Below are 22,645 nucleotides of genomic sequence, written 5' to 3' on the forward strand. Positions count from 1 at the left end.
GGGTGGGAGAGAGCAGAGTAAGAGCCAGGGCCAAGGACCTGGAAGTTCCTGCAAACAGTGAACAGGCCCTGGCCCCAGTCAAGTGCAAGTGTGATCGCCGGGAGTGCATGCTGACAGCTGAGACAGGTAGGCTGCCCGGCCGGCAGGCATCGTTCTGCACTCGGCTTGGCTCCCGACGATCCAGCAGGCTCGTGGAGGTCTGCCCCGTGCCAGCCAGGCCTGGTGCAGCCAGAGGAGATGAGGATGCTGTTGGCCTGGGGAGGTGAGTGACAGTTTGGTGGGAGGAGAGTGGAGAAGCGGGTTGAGAAGGCTGGGAGCCACAGCGGGGGTTCTGAGCCTCTTCTGAGGGTGGTTCCAGGGCCATTGGTGGGGAGCAATGGGAGGGAGCCATCCCAGGGGAGGGGGAAGAGACGCATGCACACAACAGAGGGACCTGGCTCTGCAAACACCCGGACACTCCATCAAGGAGAGCTCGAGAAGAGCACAGGCCTTCAGCCACGGGGCAGGAGGAGGCCGGCCTGGGCCCTTACGAATGAGGTGAGGCTCTGGGCAAGCTACTCAACCTCCTTGAACTTGAACCTCCTCATCTATAAAGCAGGGATGATGCAGCAGCAGCTGCTGTGGACTGAGTAACTGTGCACCTGACACCGTGCCCAGTGTTTTTTTGTTTTGTTTTGTTTTGTGAATATCTCCATTTCACAGATGAGGACACTGAACCAAGATTCCATCTCCTGGGGCTGGGCAAGAGTTGAATGAAATAATTTATTTAGGAGACGGAATTCACAGCTTGGTGGAACACTCGCGACACTAGCTTCCTTGCCTCCTTCTGGAGGAAGACCGTGGGGTGAGCCAGGACTGGGTGTGGGTTCACCCCATTAATGACAGCAGGTGATCTGCGTTACCTCACAGGCTCCTCGGACAGCAGGGCTCAGCTGTCAGTAGCCCCGTTTTATAGAAGGGAAAGTGGAGGCTCACGTCGTCCCTCAAGGCGCCCTAAGTTCACAACACTTAGTGAAGTTCTAGCCAAAAGTCCAACCCAGGCCTGTCCGAGTCAGCCTCGGCGGGCAGAGCACGCTGCTTCCTCCAGCACAATCCCAGTGATGTTTCATGGCTGGAGATCAGCACCGCCTGGGCAGCCTTCCTCTCGGAGCTGAGGGAGGGTTAGGGGCTGTGGGTCTTGCTGGTGGAGACTGCTCTCCCGTGGACAGAGCTGCTGCGACTCCCTTGTTAATTACTCGATAGTGGCTGGTGAAACGGAGCAGGTGTCTGATCACGTAGCGATGCGAAGAACTAAGACTGTGGTGGGCGGAGAAATGTCAGACAGCGGGCTGGCCGCCACACTGCCCGGGGCCCAGAGTTCCGCTTCAAGCTTGGCTTGGCTCGGTCCTGAGGGCACTGCCCTGCTCCCGGAAGTCTGGTACGGCCACACCCCACCCCAGGTGCCCCAGACATTCTGTGGCAACCTCTGAAAACCCCTGACGCTCCCACCGCCTTCGCCTCCAGCAACACTCAAAGGAACCAGTCAGCGACAGCGCAAAGAACTAATCCTTCCGCGGCACGGCGCCGGGCCACTTCCAAGGCTTTCACGCTCACACGAAGTGCGTGTGAGCGCCAGTGCGCCTGTCAACGATTTGGTTGGGGAGCAAGGGTGGAACTTACTATGTCCATCATGTAGACGAGGAAACTGAATCTCCTCCGCCCTGCGGCCCCGGCACATGGGGTTCTAGTCCCGGTTGGGGCGCCGGATTCTGTCCCGGTTGCCCCTCTTCCAGGCCAGCCCTCTGCTATGGCCCGGGAAGGCAGTGGAGGATGGCCCAAGTGCTTGGGCCCTGCACCTGCATGGGATACCAGGAAAAGCACCTGGCTCCTGGCTTCGGCTCAGCGCGATGCGCTGGCCGCAGCCGTGGCGGTCCTTGGAGGGTGAACCAACGGCAAAAAAGGAAGATTTCTCTCTCTCTCTCTCATTCACTGTCCACTCTGCCTGTCAAAAATTAAAAAAAAAAAAAAAGACTCCACCTGCAGTGCCAGCATCCTGTATGGGTGCCGGTTCAAGTCCTGGCTGCTCCACTTCCGATCCAGCTCTCTGCTATGGCCTGGGAAAGCAATGGAAGATGGCCCAAATCCTTAGGTGCCTGCACATGCATGGGAGATTGGGAAGAAGCTCCTGGCTCCTGGCTTCGGATCAGCCCAGCTTCAGCCATTGCAGCCAATTGGGGAGGGAACCAGTGGATGAAAGACCTCTCTCTCTCAGTGTTACCTCTCTGTAACTCTGGCTTTCAAATAAGTAAATAGGCCGGCGCTGCGGCTCTCTTGGCTAATCCTTCACCTGCGACGCCAGCACCCCCCGGTTCTAGTCCCGGTTGGGGCGCCAGATTCTGTCCTGGTTGCCCCTCTTCCAGTCCAGCTCTCTGCTGTGGCCCGGAAGGCAGTGGAGGATGGCCCAAGTGCTTGGGCCCTGCACCTGCATGGGAGACCAGGAGGAAGCACCTGGCTCCTGGCTTCGGATCAGTGCAGTGCCCCAGCCGCAGCACATGGCCGTAGCGACCATTTAGGGTGAACCAATGGAAAGGAAGACCTTTCTCTCTGTCTCTCTCTCTCTCTCACTGTCTAAATCTGCCTGTCAAAAAATAAATAAATAAATCTTAGAGAAGAAAAAAAAAAAGAAAAAAAGAAAAACCACCTGCCCCTGTGTCTGACAAACAGTAAACAGCGGAACCTGTTTGGACCCCAGGGGAAGCCCGAGTGCCCGAGTGCGCACCCACAGTCAGGGAGACAGAAGGCGGCAAGAACCAGCGCTTCCCGAGCACCCACTGCGTGCAGGGACTGTACCAAGAGCTCCGCACGTGCAACTCTAGGATTTAGATGTTTGCAACTTTCAGCGATGCCTCTGCCCACGCCACTGACTGCTCTGGCAGGGAAACCATCTAACTGGCAGGCTGTCGGCGGAGGCTGACCGGGCGGATCCTCACCGAACACTGCCATGTCGACTGCCCAGCATGTGGCCCTGAGGTGCAAGGAGCTGGGCCTCACTGCCCTACACAGCAAACTGCAGGCCACAGGAGGAATTGCGAGTATGACCCCTGACCCTGGAGTGTGGTCAGCACTCAGCTTTCAGACCCCTCGGGTGTGAAAAGCAGGCAGATGGAGGGAATGCAGGACATCATGGTCCCGCCTATGAACAGGACTCCCCGGACCAGGGCTCTCTGTGAATGCATGGCCATTCTGTAAAGATAAAAGTTGAAAAGAAGTGGGTTTTGCCCCAAGAGAGGCTCGAGGTGAGCCTGGTAACACCTTGGTTGCAGCCTGGTGAGACTCCGAGCGGAAACGCAGCTCAGCCGTGCCACGCTCAGAGCCGCAAAAGTGTAAAAGGATAAATGCCGGTTGTTGACATCACTCAGTGTACCGTAACTGTTACACAGTGGTGGAGAACGTCCACACTAGGCCACAGCTGAGCCCTGGTTGCCACCTGCTGGGGAGGCCTCACTCAGTCCAGGTGACGCGGTTTGATTCGATGGAGTCAGAACCTCAAGTGGGGGACCCCTCTGCTTCTCCACCTGCCCGGCTCTCCCGGGCTCCATGACAACAAGGTGATTGATTCCCTGCCTTCTCCTGAGGGTCCCACCCCCCTTCCCACAGCATTCTTCAAAGGGACCCTGCCTCCTTCCTTCCTCAAACCCTGTTTTGGTAACCTTGAGAATAGTATTATTTCTTTTTAAATCTGCATTATTAAGGTATACTTTACATACAATAAAACTTGTCAGTTGTGGGGATGGACAACTGGTGTGCCAAGGTGCTCACGTCCCACACCAGAGTGCCTGGCCTTGAGTTACAGCTCCAGCTCCTGCCTCCAGCTTCCCACAGATGCAGACCCTAGAAGGCAAGGGGGAGAGCTCAAGTAATTGGATTCCCGCCTCCCACCGGGGAGACCTGGTTTGAGTTCCCGGCTTCTGGCTTTAGCCTAGCCCAGCACCAGCTGTTGTAGACATATGGGCATGAGCCAGCAGATGTCTCTTTCCTTCTCAGATAAACAAATAAATAATCACCAATTTGACGTGCACGATGTTATGAGTCTCTCGTCAATGTATCCCTCTGATGATAACCATCGTTACGCAGAGCCTTTCTGCCCTCCACCCCCACCCCATGCTGTCTGTCAGTCACCTCCCCAGCCTCAGCCTCCTGGGAACATGGATCTGCTCTCTCTGGCTGTATTTTGTCTCGGAATTTTCACTGCAATGGAATCAGAGTCTGGCTCCCTTCGCTTAGCACGCTCTGGAAGCAATCCCCCGAGTGCTGCGCATCGGCCGCTCCCGCCTCTCCCCGCGGAGAATGGATGCACTTTGCTTATCCATCCGCCTGTCGACAGACATCTGGCGTGGTTCCTGAGGATGCTTTTCAAATACAGAAAAGACGATTTACAAGTTTTATTTTTGGAATACATCATTAGTTTATATTTATGAAAGTTACTAAGTTAAAACCCTAGCTCTCTGGGGCCGGTGCTGTGGCACAGCGGGTTAAAGCCCTGGCCTGAAGCACAGGCATCCCATATGGGCAGCGGTTCTAATCCCGGCTGCTCCTCTTCTGATCCAGCTCTCTGCTACAGCCTGGGAAAGCAGTAGAGGATGGCCCAAGTCCTTGGGCCCCTGCACCCGCATGGGAGACCCGGAAGAAGCTTCTGGCTCCTGGCCTCGGGTCGGCACAGCTCCGGCCATTGTGGCCATCTGGAGAGTGAACCAGTGGATGAAAGACCTCTCTGTCTCTACCTCTCTCTGTAACTTTGTCTTTCAAATAAATAAATAAATCTTAAAAAAATAAAAAATTAAAAAAAAAAAACCCTAGCTCTTTCTTAACCTTTAAAACTTAGTGTAGGGGCTGGTGTTGTGATACTGCTGTAGGCAGACATACAGGTTAAAACTGATCAGGTTTGTGAGCTGGAAGACCACGCCTTCACCACACCCCTCTGTGACCTCATGCCCTACCTGGCCACACCTGAGCACCCACTGGCCAATCAGGTTAATTAACCACACCTCTTTGGAAGTGGATTAAAAGCCTGGGACACAGTGTGCCCAGCCCTTTTTTTTCCTTTTGGCCTCTTGCCATTGTGGGCCCACAGGACCCTGCGCCTGCCTCCAGGCTTCATGGCCTAGATGCACCCACACCGTGCTTCCTAGCTTAGATGCTCCTCCACGTGGCTAGCTCCTGGCGCTCAGTATGAACCCAGATTTATCCCTCTCTTTTAGAAAAAGCTCTCACTCTCCTCTGAATCTTTCTCACGGAATAAAAGTACCATGCTAGGCCGGCACCGCGGCTCACTAGGCTAATCCTCCGCCTTGCGGCGCCGACACACCGGGTTCTAGTCCCGGTCAGGGCGCCGGATTCTGTCCCGGTTGCCCCTCTTCCAGGCCAGCTCTCTGCTGTGGCCAGGGAGTGCAGTGGAGGATGGCCCAAGCTTGGGCCCTGCACCCCATGGGAGACCAGGATAAGCGCCTGACTCCTGCCATCGGATCAGCGTGGTGCGCCAGCCGCAGCACGCCGGCAGCGGTGGCCATTGGAGGGTGAACCAATGGCAAAAGGAAGACCTTTCTCTCTGTCTCTCTTTCTCACTGTCCACTCTGCCTGTCAAAAAAAAAGTACCATGCTGCCTCGTTTATCTATCCCGGTATTCAGAGTTCTTCTCTGAGTATTAGGCAAGACTTATTAATGGACTTATTAATTCTGGGAATTTATTAATAAGCATACAGTGATATCAGTGCAGCAGGTTAAGCTGCCACCTGCAATGCTGGCAATCCATATGAGCGCCAGTTCGAGTCCTGGCTGCTCTACTTCCAATCCAGTTCCTTGCTAGTGTGCCTGAGAAAGCAGAGGATGGCTCAAGTGGGAAGACCCACATGGGAGACCAGGATGGAGCTCCAGGCTCCTGGCTTCAGCCTGGCCCAGCCCCAGCCATGGTGGCCATTTGGGGAGTGAACCAATGGATGGGAGATCTTTCTCTATCACTCTAACTTTCAAATAAATAAATCTTAACAAAAACAACTTGCTACAAGAAAGCAAATAATAACTTAATAAGGCAAGTTCTAATCTCTCCCATAGACTCATTCAGATAAAGCTAAGAGGCACCGAGCACCGAGCACTAGCTAGTATATGCTAGATTTAAGGTCTGAGTGCAGAGACGGAATCCTTAGCCACTCTGCTATATTGCCCTTGAATGAATAAATGGGGAAAAAACAATGAAAGAAAGCAATCACTTATTTGTACTAAAAACAATAAAATTTAGAGCCAGGCACACCTATGCTGACATTTAATTTGCTATGTTCTGGATTTGGGCAAGTTTCTTAGCTTCTCTGTCTCAGGATCCTCAGGGACAAAAAACGAGGAGAAAAAAATCTACCTTTGTTAAATTCTTTTTAAGCCTTTTATTATACAGTCCTTGATCCACTACTGCCCTCTAGTGGTCACCTTAAATAACAACACCATAACTGTTCCAAAAACCCCAGTAGTTTGCACAAATAGAACAGCGCCTCGATCTTCAGGCTCCTGGATCCTTCAGAAACTGAGAGACCAAGATTCCTCAAAGAGAACCAGGGAGAACTGGCCCATGTGGGTTCCTGGAGGGCAGAATGGCTCAGGGGAAATGATATTCATGAAGAACAAGTTACCCAGCTCCCCCAGCCAGGGACAAACAGGCTCAGTGGGATTTATGGGCAAATTTTCCAGATCTTCAAACAGGTGGGTGTTTGGTGCATCAGTTAAGATGCTCCTTTTTGAGACAACTCCTGCCTCCCATAGCAGAGCGCCTGGGTTGAGCCCCAGCTCTGCTAATGTTCACCCTAGGAGGCAGCAGTGATGGCACAAGGATTTGGGTCCCTACCACCCATGTGGGAGACCTGGATTGAGTTCTCAGTTCCTGAGTATTTGGGGAGTGAACCGGTAGGTAGGGATTTTCTCTCTGTGTGTCTCTCCACCTCTTAAATGAAGTACACTTAAAATCTCTACACGGGGCCGGTGCCCTGGCGCAGTAGGTTAATCCTCTACCTGCAGTGCTGGCATCCCATATGGGCGCCGGTTCTAGTCCCGGCTGCTCCTCTTCCAATCCAGCTCTCTGCTGTGGCCTGGGAAAGCAGCAAAGGATGGCCCAAGTGCTTGGGCCCCTGCACCCATGTGGGAGACCCGAAAGAAGCTCCTGGCTTCGGATCGGCGCAGCTCCGACCGTGAGGCCATTTGGAGTGAACCTGCAGATGGAAGACCTTTCTGTCTCTCCCTCTCAGTCTATAACTCTACTTCTCAAATAAATAAATAAATAAATAAAATCTTTTTAAAAAATCTCTACATATAAAAAATAATTGTCACTATGTGATTATCAATTTCGTGTCACCAGCCGTGGGGTGCTTGGAGATAGGGTCAAGCATTATTCTGGGTGTGTCCAAAGTGAGGGTGTTTGGATGAGATTAACATTTGACTGTCAGCATTGTTCTATGGGCCTCAGTGTTAAATCCCTCAGGGGATTTTAATCCCTCAGCTTTGAGCTGCCCTTTTTTTTTTTTTTTTTTGTAAAGATTTACTTTTTTTTTTTTTTTTACTTGAGAGTCAGAGTTACACAGAGAGGAGAGGCAGAGAGAGAGAGGTCTTCTATCCAATGGTTCACTCCCCAATTGGCAGCTACGGCTGGAGCTGCACCGATCCGAAGCCAGGAGCAAGGAGCTTCTTCCTGGTCTCCACCCAAGTGGGAGATCCGGAGTACAGGGGCTCAAGCACTTGGGCCATCTTCTACTGCTTTCCCAGGCCACAGCAGAGAGCTGGATCGGAAGTGGAGCAGCTGGGACTAGAACCGGCGCCCACACGGGATGCCAACGCTTCAGGGCAGGGCGTTAACCCACTGCTCCACAGTGCCCGCCCCTTGAGCTGCCTTTTAAATTCTAATTTTAGCATAGCCCAATTCAGTTGTGTACCAAGGTGTATATTTTGCAAAGTATTCTGAATTACAGAGATTTGCTTGTAAACTATTGTTTTTAGTATGCCCAGTGATAAAACTGTCATTGTAAGGCCACCACAAAACACACCAAACACCGGAGTAAGGGAAAGAGTTTATTGGAGGAAACCCAACAGACTGGAAGGGAGGGGTGAAGAAGGAAAAAGAGAGAGAGAGGGTGAGAGAGAAATCAAGAGACAGAGAGAGAGACTGAGATCAGGAAAGAGCCACGTGTTCAGGAACAGGTCCTTTTCAAACTTTGCTGGGGGCGGGCAGGGAAGTAGGAGCAGCGAATCCCATCAGGATGTGGGTGGGGCTGACACTGGTGGTTGGCCCGTGTGGCCACCTGGCTTCCAGCAATGGCACAGGAGGGAGGGGGGCTAGAGCCTAGGGTGGGGTTGGGGTGTAGATCGCACCACAGTCATTTTCTGACTCTAAAGCCTACAATGATCAATAGGAAAGCAGATAGTGTAAGGCAGTAAAAAAAAAAATTTTTGAAATGATATACGGAATAAAGCCGATTGCTACTCTAATCCAATCAGTCGCAAGCCTGACTCTCCCTCAAGAAAGAAGAAACTCCTGGGCGATCACCGGAGCCCACCTGTCTTTCGCAGCCTTCAGACTCCAATGGAAACATCTGTTCTCAGTCTCCGTACTGCAGGCTTTTGGGCTGGAGCTGCCCTGGGTCCCCAGCCTGCGCACTGCAGTCTTGGGACTTCGCAGCCTCTGTAACCGCGCAAGCCGGTTCCTTGTAATAACTGGTAATAAACCCTGCTGGCTCTGTTTCTTCGCAGGATCTTCAGAAAGTCCTGGAAATGCATGGAAGTTCATCCACTGTCATAAATTACCGCTGTGGTGGGGCTGTCCCACTGGAGGGGGTTTGGGGGATGTTGCTAGTGGGGAGGCTGGGGCCTGGGGGTATAGGAACTCTGTACTGCTTTTTCCTAGGAATCTAAAACTGCTCTAAAAAATAAAGGAAGGCGGGACCGGTGCCGTGGCATAGCCAGTCAGCGCCAGCATCACAAATGGGCGTCGATTCGGGTCCCAGCTGTTCCACTTCCAATCCAGCTCCCTGCTTATGCACCCGGGAAAGCAGCAGAAGATGGCCCAAGTGCTTGGGCCCCTGCACCACATCGGGAGACCTGGAAGAAGCTCCTGGATCCTGGCTTCAGATCAGCCCAGCTGTGATCATTGTGGCCATCTGGGTAGCGAACCAGCAGATGGAAGACCTCTTTCTGTAACTCTGCCTTTCAAATAAATTAATTAGTCTTTAAAAAATAAGTAAAGGAAGGCCTAAAAAGGTGGAAATATTTCATTTGTTCATGGATGAGAATACTCAATAAAATAACATTCCAGTTAACTGGAAATAAATCTATAATTTGAAACTATTGTAACCATAACAAAGGTGTCTTTCTTTTTTAAAAAAATAATTATTTATTTATTTATTTGAAAATTAGAGTTACACATAGAGAGAAGGAAAGGCAGAGAGAGAGAGAGGTCTTCCATCCGCTGGCTCACTCTCCAATTTGCCTCAACAGCTGGGGCTGCGCCAATCTGAAGCCAAGAGCCAGGAGCTTCTTCCAGGTCTCCCAAGTGAGTGCAAGGGCCCAAGGACTTGGGCCATCTTCTACTGCTTTCCCAGGCCACAGCAGAGAATTGAATTGGAAGTGGAGCAGCCGGGACTTGAACCGGTGCCCATAGTGGGATGCTGGCACTGCAGGCGGTAGCTTTACCACTACACCACAGTGCCGGCCCCAGACATCTTTCTTTTAAAAAAAAAATCTTACTTCCGTGTTTTCACTTTACTTGAAAGGCAGAGAAACAGGGAGAGAGAGAGGAGAGTTTACTCTTCCATCCACAAGCTTACCCCCTAAATGCCTGCAACAGCCAGGACTGAGCCAGAACCCAATCTCTGGGTCTCCCGGGTGAGTGGCAGGGACCCAAGTATTGGAGCCACCGCCGGCTGCTTCCCAGGGTGTGCATCAGCAGGAAGCTGGCTTGGACGTGGAGCCAAAGCACCAAGCAGGCACTCCCCAGGGGGTGCCTTAACCTCTGTGCCCAACGCACACCCCTGTTGCAATTTCTCTAATACTGTTACTGGACACGGAAGGCGGTCTGGTTCCCATCTCATGTGAAAATAAATGTCCTCCCGGACGGGACCGTGAACAAGGCAAGACTTACGTAAGTGAGAAACCCGCTGCAGCAGCGGGGGAGACTCCGGGGGAGCAGTGCCCATTCCTTTCTTTTCACATTTTCCCCTTGGTGAGGCATTTTGCCTTCCCTTCTTTTCATATTTTATCTAACAAAAGCCAGCTGCTAATAGCGTGAATTACCATAGGAATTTCACGAGCTAGGAAAGGCGAGGACTTGGAAAGGCCGACCTTAGACCCGGCTATCAAAGAAGCTTCTCCCAACTGATTCTAAGTTGCATTAGCAAGAAACCTCCACCTGGCTGAATCCGGAACAAAGCCTGGACATCTGCCTAATTATCAATTGCCTGGACTCATTGTCTTTTCCAACCACCCTGCGGCCACCCCCTTCCCTTTAAAAATCCTTTTTGTGGCTTGCTGGACAGAAAGATCGCCGTTCCCCTAGACTGCTGGTTTCTTTTTTTTGACACAGAGTTAGACAGTGAGAGAGAGAAAGGTCTTCCTTCCGTTGGTTCACCCCCCAAAATGGCTGCTACGGCCAGCGCGCCGCGCTGATCCGAAGCCAGGAGCCAGGTGCTTCTCCTGGTCTCCCATGCAGGTGCAGGGCCCAAGCACTTGGGCCATCCTCCACTGCCTTCCTGGGCCACAGCAGAGAGCTGGCCTGGAAGAGGAGCAACCAGGACAGAATCTGGCGCCCCAACCGGGACTAGAACCTGGGGTGCCGGCGCCGCAGGCAGAGGATTAGCCTAGTGAGCCTTGGTGCTGGTTTCTTTTTTTTTTTTTTTTTTTTTTCACCTTGCCTTCTTTTTTTTTTTTTTTTTTATCTTTTATTTAATGAATATAAATTTCCAAAGTACGACTCATGTGTTACAATGGCTTCCCCCCCCATACCCTCCCTCCCACCCACAACCCTCCCCTTTCCCACTCCCTCTCCCCTTCCATTCACATCAAGATTCATTTTCGATTATCTTAATATACAGAAGATCAGCTTAGTATACCTTAAGTGAGTATTTCAACAGTTTGCTCCCACACAGAAACATAAAGTGAAAAATAATAGATGATTTTTTTTAAATGATGATGAAATCAGATCAGACCTATTGTCATGTTTAATCCCAGTGAGAGTCAAGTTGGGAATTGATAATTTCTTTCTTTCTTTCTTTTTTTTTTTTTTTTTACAGAAGATCAGTTTAGTGTACATTAAGTAAAGATTTCAGTCGTTTGCACCCCCATAGAAACACAAAGTGAAATATACTGTTTGAGTACTCATTATAGCATTAAGCCTCAGTGTACAGCACGTTAAGGACAGAGATCCTACATGAGGAGTAAGTGCACAGTGACTCCTGTTGTTGACTTTACATAGGGAGATTACTGATGCCATAAACAGGAGTGTCAATTGGTAAAGGCGCTGGTTTCTTGAAACAAGCCCTTTCTTAGCCGTGGCAGCAGCGAGCAGCTAGGGCCTGATTTGTCCGCTGATGTGGTTCCAGTTTGTTAGGTTACTTTAGAATCTAAACTCAGTGATTCCAAATCCATATGGAAGTGTGCAGGTTGAGAAATAGGCAATAAAATACTAGAAAGGCAGAGAGGAGGGGGTGGGGAGGAAGGGGAGAGAAAAAGAAACAGGGGGGAAAAAAAAACCTAGAAATAAAGAACATATCTGGGAGAGGCACCGCGGCTCACTAGGGTAATCCTCCGCCTGCGGCGCCGACACACCGGGTTCTAGTCCCAGTCGGAGCGCCGGATTCTGTCCCGGTAGCCCCTCTTCCAGGCCAGCTCTCTGCTGTGGCCCGGGAAGGCAGTGGAGGATGGCCCAAGCTTGGGCCCTGCACCCCATGGGAGACCAGGAGAAGCACCTGGCTCCTGCCATCAGATCAGCGCGGTGTGCCAGCCACAGCGCGCCAGCCGTGGTGGCCATTGGAGGGTGAACCAACGGCAAAGGAAGACCTTTCTCTCTGTCTCTCTCTCACTGTCCACTCTGCCTGTCAAAAAATAAAAATAAAAAATCACATATCAGGGCAAATTAAAAGTGCACAAGGACCAAGTAGCAAAAATCCAAAAGGCTGATTTAAAAAAACAAACAAACAGTGTTGGTGGGAAGGACTTGTGGGAATTTGTAAGCGCTGGTGGGAGTGCAGTTGATACAACCACTTGGAGGACGACCGGACAACATCCTGGAAAGCAGTTTCCTTATCCCAGAGAGGAGACGCTGTCAAGGCTGTTCAGGCGGCGGCGCTCAGCTCGGGGAGGGAAATTGCATCAACTGTACCATCTGCTAATTGCAAAGAAAATCACGTTCCTCCAATAAGCGATCATAGAACCCTTAAAATAAACGCGAGTAGATAAGTAAACACGCGGCAATGAGACATCTCCAGGAAAAGCACTAGCTTGCTTTGCTGTCTGCCCCCAGCCGCCTGCAGCCACCGAGCTACCTCCGTCTCCATGTAAATGTCCTGTGGTGTTGAGTGTCGGTAGGAACCTGCTCCGGCTGCCTCTTTCACCTGTGTTTTCAGGACTGATCCATGTGAGCGGGGATTGGCCCTTGGTTTCTTTTCGCTGCTTAGTCATATTCCATTGTAGGGACAGACCACAATTTGTTTCTCCATTCATCGGTTGATGGACATCTGGTTTCTACATTTTGGCTATTCGGAATGATGCTGCTATAAGCACACACTGCTTTGTTCACAGAAATAAAAGAGAAAGATGCACGGCAGATTAATAACAACTGTTCTGGAAACGGAAGGGAGCGAGAGGAACTGGACCCTGCGGAGGAACGAAGGAGACGTCAGCTTTATCTGTGATGCTCTGTTTATTTTATAGAAAGGTACATCCGGAACAAGAACGTTTATAGCTGATTATTCTCCGCGACGAACATACGGGTGTTTGTTACCTTCGTCTCTGGACTTTCCTGCATCACACAATTTTTTAATTAGGACTGTGTAGGGGTAGACACTAGTGCGGTGCTGCCTGCATCCCATATCTGAGTGCGGAGTTGAGTCCCCGCTACTGTTTCCTATTCAGCTCCCTGCTAATGTGCCTGGGGAGGCAGTCAATGATGCGCCAAGTACTTGGGTTCCTGCCAAGGGAGACTCCGATGAAATTCAGGCTCCCGACTTCAGCCTGGCCCAGGGCTGGCCAGCCATTGTGGCCATTTGGGGAGTGAACCAGAGGACAAAAGATCTCTTTCTCTTTCTCTCAATCATTCTGCCTTTCAAATAAGTACATAACAATAATATTTTTGAAATTTAAACAACATACATCCTGGACCTAAATCTTTACAAAGCAAAAGCCTGGCATCAGGAGGCTGCTCGGTGCAGGTTAAGCAGATACTGAAGGGTTGTGAGGGACCAAGAGAAAAGGCCAAGCCGTGGCCACAGAGGAGCTGCTGGAGACCCTTAGATATCTGGACAGAGGGGCCAGCATTGAGGTGTAGTGGGTAAAGCCACCTCCTGCAGTGCCAGCATCCCATAGGGGCACCAATTCAAGTCCCAGCTGCTCCACTTCCAATCTGGCTCTCTGCTATGGTCTGGGAAAGCAATAGAGAGTAACCTGGGTCCTTGGGCCCCTGCACCCACGTGGGAGACCCCGAGGGGGCTCCTGGCTCCTGACTGTGGATTGGTCCAGCTCCGGCCTTTGTGGCCATTTGGGGAGCAAATCAGAAGATGGAAGACCTTTCTCTCTCTCTTTCTCCCTCTCTCTCTTTCTCTCCTTCTGTAACTCTGCCTTTCAAATACATAAATAAAAATCTGATAGAAAGAAAGAAAGAAAGAAAGAAAGAAAGAAAGAAAGAAAGAAAGAAAGAAAGAAAGAAAGAAAGAAAGAAAGAAGAGGAAGGAAGGAAGGAAGGAAGGAAGGAAGGAAGGAAGGAAGGAAGGAAGGAAGGAAGGAAGGAAGGAAGGAGAAATGGAAAACAAAGGAACTTGGGCAGAAGCACCCAGCGGCCTGCATGGCCCACAGAACCTCCCCCGAAGAGGGCCCACAGCTGATCGCCATGACTCCCGGTTACAGACAGGTTCAGGTTGGGAGCAACGGTCGGCAACCCCGTGTCTCCTTCTCTACCGGCTCTGGAAGTCTCTCCCTGAAGCCTCTCCCGCACTATACTCACTTTCCGCTCTCCTCGGCTCCCTGCTCAGGACGCACTTGGTGGGGCCAGGTGAGCTCTTATGGAAAGGCTGATTTCTGTCCCCATCAGCAGCCACGAGGCAGGCGTGCCAGACACTGACCCCGGAGTTGCTAGGTGGAGGTGTCGCATGCTTCATGTGTGGCTGGCACTGGGCTGGGTGCGGGACAGAGAAGTCCAGTCCCGTGTCTAGCTGGGGGAGGGGATGCAGACTTAATCACAGGTGCACAGGACAGATCCTCCCCTCTGCAGTAAGAGGCCTTTGGGATAACAAGACTGGGGTCCCCGGAAAAAATGACCCCCTCACCCCACCCCAAGAGTAGCACTGGATTCAGTATCTGAGAGCCATTATCTTAGCCACAGTCCGGGGAAGTGGTGCGGGGGTGAGATTGGCTAGAACATTCCAGAACATTCCTGGCAGACAAGCGTGTATCATCTTCAAGGACCACAAGGCTGATACAGCTACAGCTCAGGAGGGAGGGGCCTAATTTCCCCGAGCGTCATTTGGGCACCTCCTTTCACGGGGCTCCACTTGTACCATCTTTTGTTTAGTATTTTTCTTTAAATTGGCTCTTTCTGTATTTTCCTCCTAAGAGTATTCATGAACTCAAAGGGTTGAGCTACTGCTCACATTTTGTAATGCACAGCTGACATTTAAAGATGTTCCTCCACATCCCACCTAAAATGACCTCCCTTGCCATTTGGTCTGGAAAATAGTGTTGCCCACGCCTATCTGAGAGCTCCGGGAGCCTCACGCGGGATTCAGCCCTGCTTCCCAGGGAGCTGGATCGGAAGTGGAGCAGCCAGGACTTGAACTGGCGCCCATATGGGATGAGCCCCTCAATCACCTCTTCGCAAAGGGCTCTGGATGCCTCATGCAGAGTGGACGGTGGAGGCGTCAGAGGTGGAGGAGGCTGTTCTGGGCATCCGGGGAGAACCCTGGGATTGGACTTGAGTGGCCAGGGCCTGCACAAAGCCCCACTGTCCACCAAATGCAAAGCCGTCCTTATCTCCCCATGCTGACTCAAGGCCTTTGCAGATAAGTGTGCCTTCCGTGATCCTCCTCCCCAGCATCGGGCCTGGGGTTGTGGGTCCAGGACAGGGTGTCCAGCGCACCCACGTCAGCCTGAATCTCTGGACTCTGAGATTTATTCATTTTTTTTAGGAGCTCTAGGTCACGTCCAGTTAGGCCCTGCATTCTCCAATGCAGCAGCCACAGCTTCCTCCGACAAACCACTCTGTGCAAGTTTCAGGAGCTAAGTGGGTTGTGTGGTTGCTCTTAGCTGCAATGTGTGTGGATGACTCCCAGATCTGCACGGCCCGAAGTCCACACTCTAACCACTGCACCGCACCGCTGTGCTCCTCCTCACTCTCACACCTCTGCCTTGACTTGCTCCAGGGTCCATGAGGCCTCTGTCTGCTCACCCAGAAATGGCTTTTCTTCAACACTACTGCTTTTATTTTTATTTTTATAATTTATTTCACCTCTTTAAAGTTTTGTATATTTGTTTATTTGAAAGGCAGAACAAAAGAGGGAAAAACAGACAGAAAGAGAGAAAGACAAAGAAATCTTCCATCCACCGATTCACTCCCCCAGTGACTGCAACGGCCAGGGCCAGAGCAGGTCCAGGCCAAAACTGGGAGTCCATCCAGAGCTCCATCTGGGTCTCCCACATGGGTGGCAGGGACCCAAACACCTGGGCCGTACTCTACGGCTTTCCCATGAGTATTAGCAAGGAGCTGGGACTCAAACCGGCACTCCAATATGGTGGCACTCCAATATGGGATGCGGGCAGGAGGTGGCTTAGCCGTCTGCACCACAACGCCTGCCCCCATCACAGCTTCCAAACCGTCTGTCTTTCCCTCTTGTGGTTGGTGGTTTTTTTGTTTTTGGTTTTTTTTTTTTTTTTTTTTTTTTTTTTTTTTTTTTTGACAGGCAGAGTGGACAGTGAGAGAGAGAGAAAGGTCTTCCTTTGCCATTGGTTCACCCCCCAATGACCGTCGCGCTGTGGCTGGCGCACCGCGCTGATCCGAAGGCAGGAGCCAGGTGCTTCTCCTGGTCTCCCATGCGGGTGCAGGGCCCAAGCACTTGGGCCATCCTCCACTGCCTTCCCGGGCCACAGCAGAGAGCTGGCCTGGAAGAGGGGCAACCGGGACTAGAACCCGGTGTGCTGGCGCCGCTAGGCGGATGATTAGCCTATTGAGCCACGGCGCCGGCCCTGTCTCACTCTTGTAAAACAACATCACTCAGCTCCTAAGACCCCCCACGGCTCACTAACTACGGGATGACCGAATTGGGGAGGGCCTGCTCCGATGTGCAGGCCCTGAGCTGGATGCCAGGGATGCACAGGTGAGCAAGACAGACACTGCCAGCCCCCCACCCCACCCCGCGCAGTGGGATAGGAGGCGGTTCCTGGACCATGAGGAAGGAAGGAAGGCTTTCTAGAGCACGCAGTTTCTGGGCTGCATCTCCCAAAAGTCTGCGAGGGCTGGTGGTGGGAGGGGCCGTGGACAAGGGAGGGAGGAGAGCAGAGCAGGCTGCTCTGGGGAGCCTTGAAGATGCTTTGGGTTTATTCTGAACACAGTGAAGATCACCGAAGGCAGTAGGCAAGGGAGTGGCCAAAATTGGCTTTGCACCAGAGACAGGTGACAGAGGAGATGCCAGGGGAAGAGAAAATGAAAACTGGGGTGGGCCTGGAGATCGCCTGAGGTGGGATCAGAGTAGGAGCTGATGACTGGCTGGATCGGGGAGCAGGGTGAAAAGAGAAACAGGTCTAGGTCCAGGTCCTTCTGATTTGTGCAACCGGGTGAATGGGAAGGGCCACTGAGCTCCTCCCCGTGCTAGGAACCGAGGCTACCCTGTCCCTGCCTCGAAGGCTCACGCTCCAGCCAGTACATGATGGATTCCATGGTGTTCTGGGAAGGGAGCAGGCAGAGCTGAATGCAGAGATTCACAAGGCGCCTGCAGCCTCCCTCAGGGACAGGTGCGTGCGCTGAGACCTGGAGGAAGAGAGAGGCTCAGGCAGGGAAAGTGAGTCCCAGAACGGGGATGCAGCTGATGTGAGGGACCTGGAGGGGCAGGAGAGGAGGAGGAGAAGGGTTCCAGGCGGAGCCCCGGTACTGGCGGGAAGCACAGGCAGGCACCGAGTGCCACTCTCGGGAGCCAGAGGGAGACCCTGGCAGTACTGGAGGCACTGGGCTAGCGACACAGGAGAGGCAGGGAGAGGTCCTCAGTGCCCTCTGGGCTTTGAGGTGGCCTGCAGTTCCTCCAGGAACAGGTTGGAGCTCTAGAGTGGTCTGGGCTATGAATGATGATCAAAACTAGGTGAATAGAAAAGACCAGTTAAGGAGACTCGCTAGAACTCTGACCTTGGGCTTGCCCTGGAAGAACCTGGAGGCATTGTCAAAACAGCTCGCTGAGGGACCCGTGTTGTGGCATAATGGTTAAACTGCTGCCTGCTCCGCCAGCATCCCATATGGGTTCCGGTTCGAGTCCTGGCTGCTCCACTTCTGATCCAGCTCCCCCCATAATGTGCCTGGGAAAGCAGTAGAAGATGGCCCAAATCCTTGGGTCCCTGCACCCATGTAGGAGGCCTGGAAGAAGCTCCTGGCTCCTGGCTTTGGTCTGACCCAGCTCTAGCCCGTGCAGCCATTTGGGAAGTGAACCAGGGGATGGAAAATTTCTCTGTCTCCTTCGCTCTCTCTGTAACTCTACCTTTAAAATAAATAAATCTTTTTTTATAAGTTTTATTTATTTATTTGAAAGTCAGAGTTACACAGAGAGAGAGGCAGAGAGAGATCTTCCATCCGATGGTTCACTCCCCAATTGGCTGCAATGGCCGGAGCTGTGCCGATCTGAAGCAGGAGCCAGGAGCTTCTTCCGGGTCTCCCACGTGGGTGCAAGGGCCCAAGGACTTGGGCCATCTTCTACTGCTTTCCCGGCCATAGCAGAGAGCTGGATCAGAAGAGGAGCAGCCGGGTCTCGAACTGGCGCCCATATGGGATGCCAGTGCTTCAGGCTAGGGCATTAACCCACTGTGCCACAGGTTTTTGAACCTCATCCCTGGAGCTTCTGATTGCATGGGCCCTGGGCTGAGGTCAGAGAATTTGATATCTGACAAATTCCCTGGTGGTATTGCGTTGCTTGAGGTCCAGAGCTTTGCGGACTGTTGATTTCACCTAGGGGAGAGGAGGGCCCAGGACCGCACAATAAGAAACAGGAACACGTGAAGCGCAGATAGAGAGGAAGGAGGTTTGGGGAAGTTACCGAGAGGGAGCAGCTGGAGGGGTGAGAGCAAAGCGTGAAGACATGGTGATCCCTGTGCCCTGCAAGCCCGCGGGCTTCTCTGAGTCCCTGGCACCTCCCCAGAGTGTGGCACTGGAAGGTGCTAAGCTTTGCTACAAAGAGAAACAGCCAAGTCACAGAGGCCAAGGCAGGGCAGCGTTGTGCAGAGGTGGCAGCCCACAGTGCCAAAAGTTCCAGAAAGGCAAACCGGATTTGGACCTCATGGCCCTTGCCTCCCTGAGCCCTCCTCTCCCCACATGCCAGTTTTCCAGAAGGCTGATAGTATCAGCCAAGAGCCCCCTTGGGAGCCAGCACTGTGGTGCAGCCAGTTAAGCCACCACCTGCATCCCATCTGGGTGTTGGTTCCGGTCCCAGCTGCTCCACTTCCAATCCAGCTTCCTGCTAATCCACCTGGGAAAGCAGCAGAAGATGGTCCAGGTGCTTGGATCCCTTTCACTGGTATTAGACCAGGGTGTAGTTCCTGGTTCCTGGCTTCAGCCTGGCAGAGCCCTGGCTGTTGTGGCCATTTGCAGAGTGAACAAGTGATGGAAGATCTCTCTCTATCTCCCTCCCTCTCTCTAACTCTGCCTTTTAAATCAATCAATCTATCTTTATTTTTTTTTTAAAGAGCTACCTTGGTTTTCCAGAAACTTCTTACCCTTTGTTCCTTCCCTCTCCCCAGGAGGCACAATGGAGGACATCACATGCCTATTTCATTTGAGAGGTAGAGTTACAGACAGAGAGAGGGAGAGAGGAAGAGAGAGAGAGAGAGAGAGGTCTTCCATCTGCTGGTTCACTCCCCAAATGGCTGCAGCTGCCGGAGCTAGGCCGATATGAAGCCAGGAGCCAGGAGCTTCTTCCAGGTCTCCCACCTGGGTACAGGGGCCCAAGGACTTGGACCATCTTCTACTGCTTTCCCAGGCCATAGCAGAGAGATGGATCGGAGGAAGAGCAGCCGGGACACGAGCCAGTGCCCACATGGGATGCCGGCACTGGAGGTTGCGGCTTTACCCGTTATGCCATAGCGCTGGCCCCAGGTCACTGCCATTTTAACAAGCCTCCTGATGGATTCTGGGTTGAAATCCCATATAGCAGGTCCCCTGGCCATTGCTGCCACCTCCTGGAGTCTCCACCGTCGGCCCCTGAGAGAGCACACCCCAGTTCCAGCGTCTTTCCTTGTCCCCTCCACTTGCTTTCCTTCCTGTGTCTGTTGATGACTTACAGGCCTGTGGGGTTGTCAGCTTATCCAGCCAGAACTGCTTCCAGCAACTACTTCCCGTCAGACATGCTAAGCCACGGGGATGCGATAGAGGCCATGACACCATCCGTTAGCTTGGTTTATGCTTTAGTGAGATCAGTGTTCTGGAGGCGACAGAGAATGGGACGGGCTGTGAAGGAAAGTCCTGTGCCTTAGGACTGCTGAGGGCAGGTGATATTGAAGGTCAATTAAAAATCACACAATGGGGCGGCACTGTGGCTTAGCACTGTCTGCAATGCCGGCATCCTGTATGGGTGCTGCTTTGATCCCCGGCTACTCCATTTCCGATCCAGCTCTCTGCCATGGCCTGGGAAAGCAGTAGAAGATGGCCCAAGTCCTTGGGCCCCTGGACCCATGTGAGAGACCCGGAAGAAGCTCCTGTCTCCTGGCTTCGGATCAGCCCAGCTCCAGCCATCACAGCCATCTGGGGAGTAAACCAATGGATGGAAGACTTCTCTCCCTCTCTCTGTCTGTAACTCTACCTATCAAATAAGTAGATAAAATCTTTGAAAAAAAAAAATCACAGGATGCATTGTCTGATGCATTGTTCCTCCACTAGGCTAGGCCAGAACAGAACAGATTGGGTTAACAATCAGCAGGGAGTCACTCCTGGAAAAGCGCCACATTCCCAAGCTGAAACTAGGCTGTTTATCTGGACTTCTGAGAAATTAGGGTTGGAGATGTAACAGTCAAATTTCCCAAAGAGGCCAGCGGCAATTGCCATAATAAAGTTCCCTGCCTTAATCTTTCCACACTAAAGGGTAACTTGGAGTAACCTGAGGTTAGCCAATTGGTTCTTTTTCTATTGTTCTGCCTCCCTGCCCCTACCTCGCAAGGCAATAACTTTGCCACAATCAATCTGCTTTTGTTCTGCTGTTCTCAGCCCTCCTCTGTCTATAAAACCAACTCTTCTGCTCAGCCCACTGGAACCCTTATTCTCTTTTATAGAATGAAGTCTTGCCTTGATGCTGCCATTAAAAATAAAAGCCAATTATGATCGTTACACTAAATTGTTGTAATTTTGTCCCTGTACAAAAGGCATCTGAGGAGGGAGACAGAAGCAGGCAGTGAGGAGCCGGGGAAGAGCTTCCGAGCCGAGGACGGATCCCAGCAAAGGCCTTGGAAGGGCAAGGGCTTGAGGAACCGTGGAAAGGGGAGCTTGTCTGGAGTGCAGTGTGCCGGGCACGGAGTGGGATGCGGCTGCAGAGACCTGTGTCCATCAGCTCACACAGCGCCTTAGGATCTCAGCAAACAGCAAATAGCAAAGAGCGAAGGGCCTGAATCAGGAGGGAGGGCTTTGCAAAGTCCACTCCGGCCCCTGTGGGTTGGGGGCGGGCGTTATGGCACAGCGGGTTAAGCTGCCTCTTGTGACACAGGCATCCCGCATTGGAGTGCTGGCTCCAGTCCCAACCACTCTGCTTCCCATCCGGATTCCTGGAAAGGCAACCAAAGATGGCCCAAGACTTGGGCCCCTGCCACCCATGTGGGAGACCTGAATGGAGCTCCTGGCTCCTGGCTTCAGCCTGGCCTGGCCCTAGGGCTACTGGAGATGGCTGATGGGAGATTCTTGTCTTTGTGAAAGAGAGAATGTGGACATGAGACAGAGAGCAGCAGTAAGCATGGCAGCCAAGTTTAATGAAGAGAGTACACACCTGACCACCCGGTGGCCATCTCAGGGAAGGGCTGAGAGCCCAGGCTGCATTAGGACCGGAGTTTATACGGCTGTATGCGTGCACTGTTCCTCCCTATTTTTCCTCCCCTCCTCCCTCCTCTGGGAAAGTGCCGGGTGGAGGGCTTTCTGGGTGTGGAATTCCCCAGAGCCCTCCCTGGACCTTATCAGCACAGTGCTTTTGGGACCTAATGGCCCTCTGGGTGCAGGGCAGGGGCGATTCCCCTAAACTGCCCCCAGGGAGAGGGCTGAAACTCTCCTAACAAGGTTATTGAACCAGAGCAATTCTTTTTTTTTTTTTTTTTAAATATGGAACGCTTCACGAATTTGTGTGTCATCCTTGCGCAGGGGCCATGCTAATCTTCTCTGTATCGTTCCAATTTTAGTATATGTGCTGCCGAAGCAAGCACCAGAGCAATTCTTTAGATGTGCAAGTACTTATCAGACTTGCTTCTGCATTTTTCCTTATTCCTCCACACAGAAATCCCCATTTTTCTAAAAAAAATTCCCATTTTCTCTGGCTCCTCTTACACACTTAGGGTAAGTCTACCTAGCTACCCTAACACTAGTTATTGCAGCCATTTGGGGAGTGAACCAGCGGAAGGAAGATCTCTCTCTCTCGTTCTGCCTTTCAAATAAATAAATAAATTTTAGCAAGAGACAGAGAGAAAGGAAGAGAGAAACATGGATTTGAAAGCAACCACAGTGGAAGCTGGTGGCCTATTAGGAAGTCACTGCATTGGCCAAAGTGAGAAACACTTAGGGTTGCCTAGGCATGGACACCCAGCTTCTCACTGGTGGTAGCTTTGGGATCCGCAAGGAGAGAAGGCCTATACTTCCAGAAAAGTAGAGTCCCTACCCACACTTCCGGGGAAGAAAAGTCCTTGTCAAGGTCCCCATGGATGCCTAAAGGTCAACCAATGAGGATCAGACCTGCCTCAACTTTTAACCTCCATGCCCTCTATCTGTAAAGGAGCCCTCCCAACCTCTGACGCGCGACTTCCCTGCCCGCCCCCCCTCTGTTGGGACCGGGGAACCTCGCCCGGAAGTGGAATCCCAATAAAACTTGTGAATTAATTGATGAGCCGGACACCTTGCAACTGGGTCCCACATCTCCATCACCCCATCCCCACTGAGTCCACCTCATTTCACCCAACACCCTTAACTAGAAACGTGGGAATCTCCTTTTCTCCCTCATCGTCC

The 22,645-nt window shown here is 52.0% G+C and overlaps 1 non-coding gene across 1 annotated transcript; it reads right to left on the minus strand.

Annotated features, from left to right (window-relative positions):
• Positions 1 to 21,745: 21,745 nt before the first annotated feature.
• Positions 21,746 to 21,852, minus strand: LOC127493778 (U6 spliceosomal RNA). The gene has a single exon (XR_007924322.1). It is a non-coding gene; the product is annotated as a U6 spliceosomal RNA (small nuclear RNA).
• Positions 21,853 to 22,645: the final 793 nt, after the last annotated feature.

Source organism: Oryctolagus cuniculus, chromosome 7 (assembly GCF_051225735.1).
Source record: "Oryctolagus cuniculus isolate XC-2025 breed Fujian yellow rabbit chromosome 7, ASM5122573v1, whole genome shotgun sequence".
NCBI lineage: Eukaryota > Metazoa > Chordata > Mammalia > Lagomorpha > Leporidae > Oryctolagus > Oryctolagus cuniculus.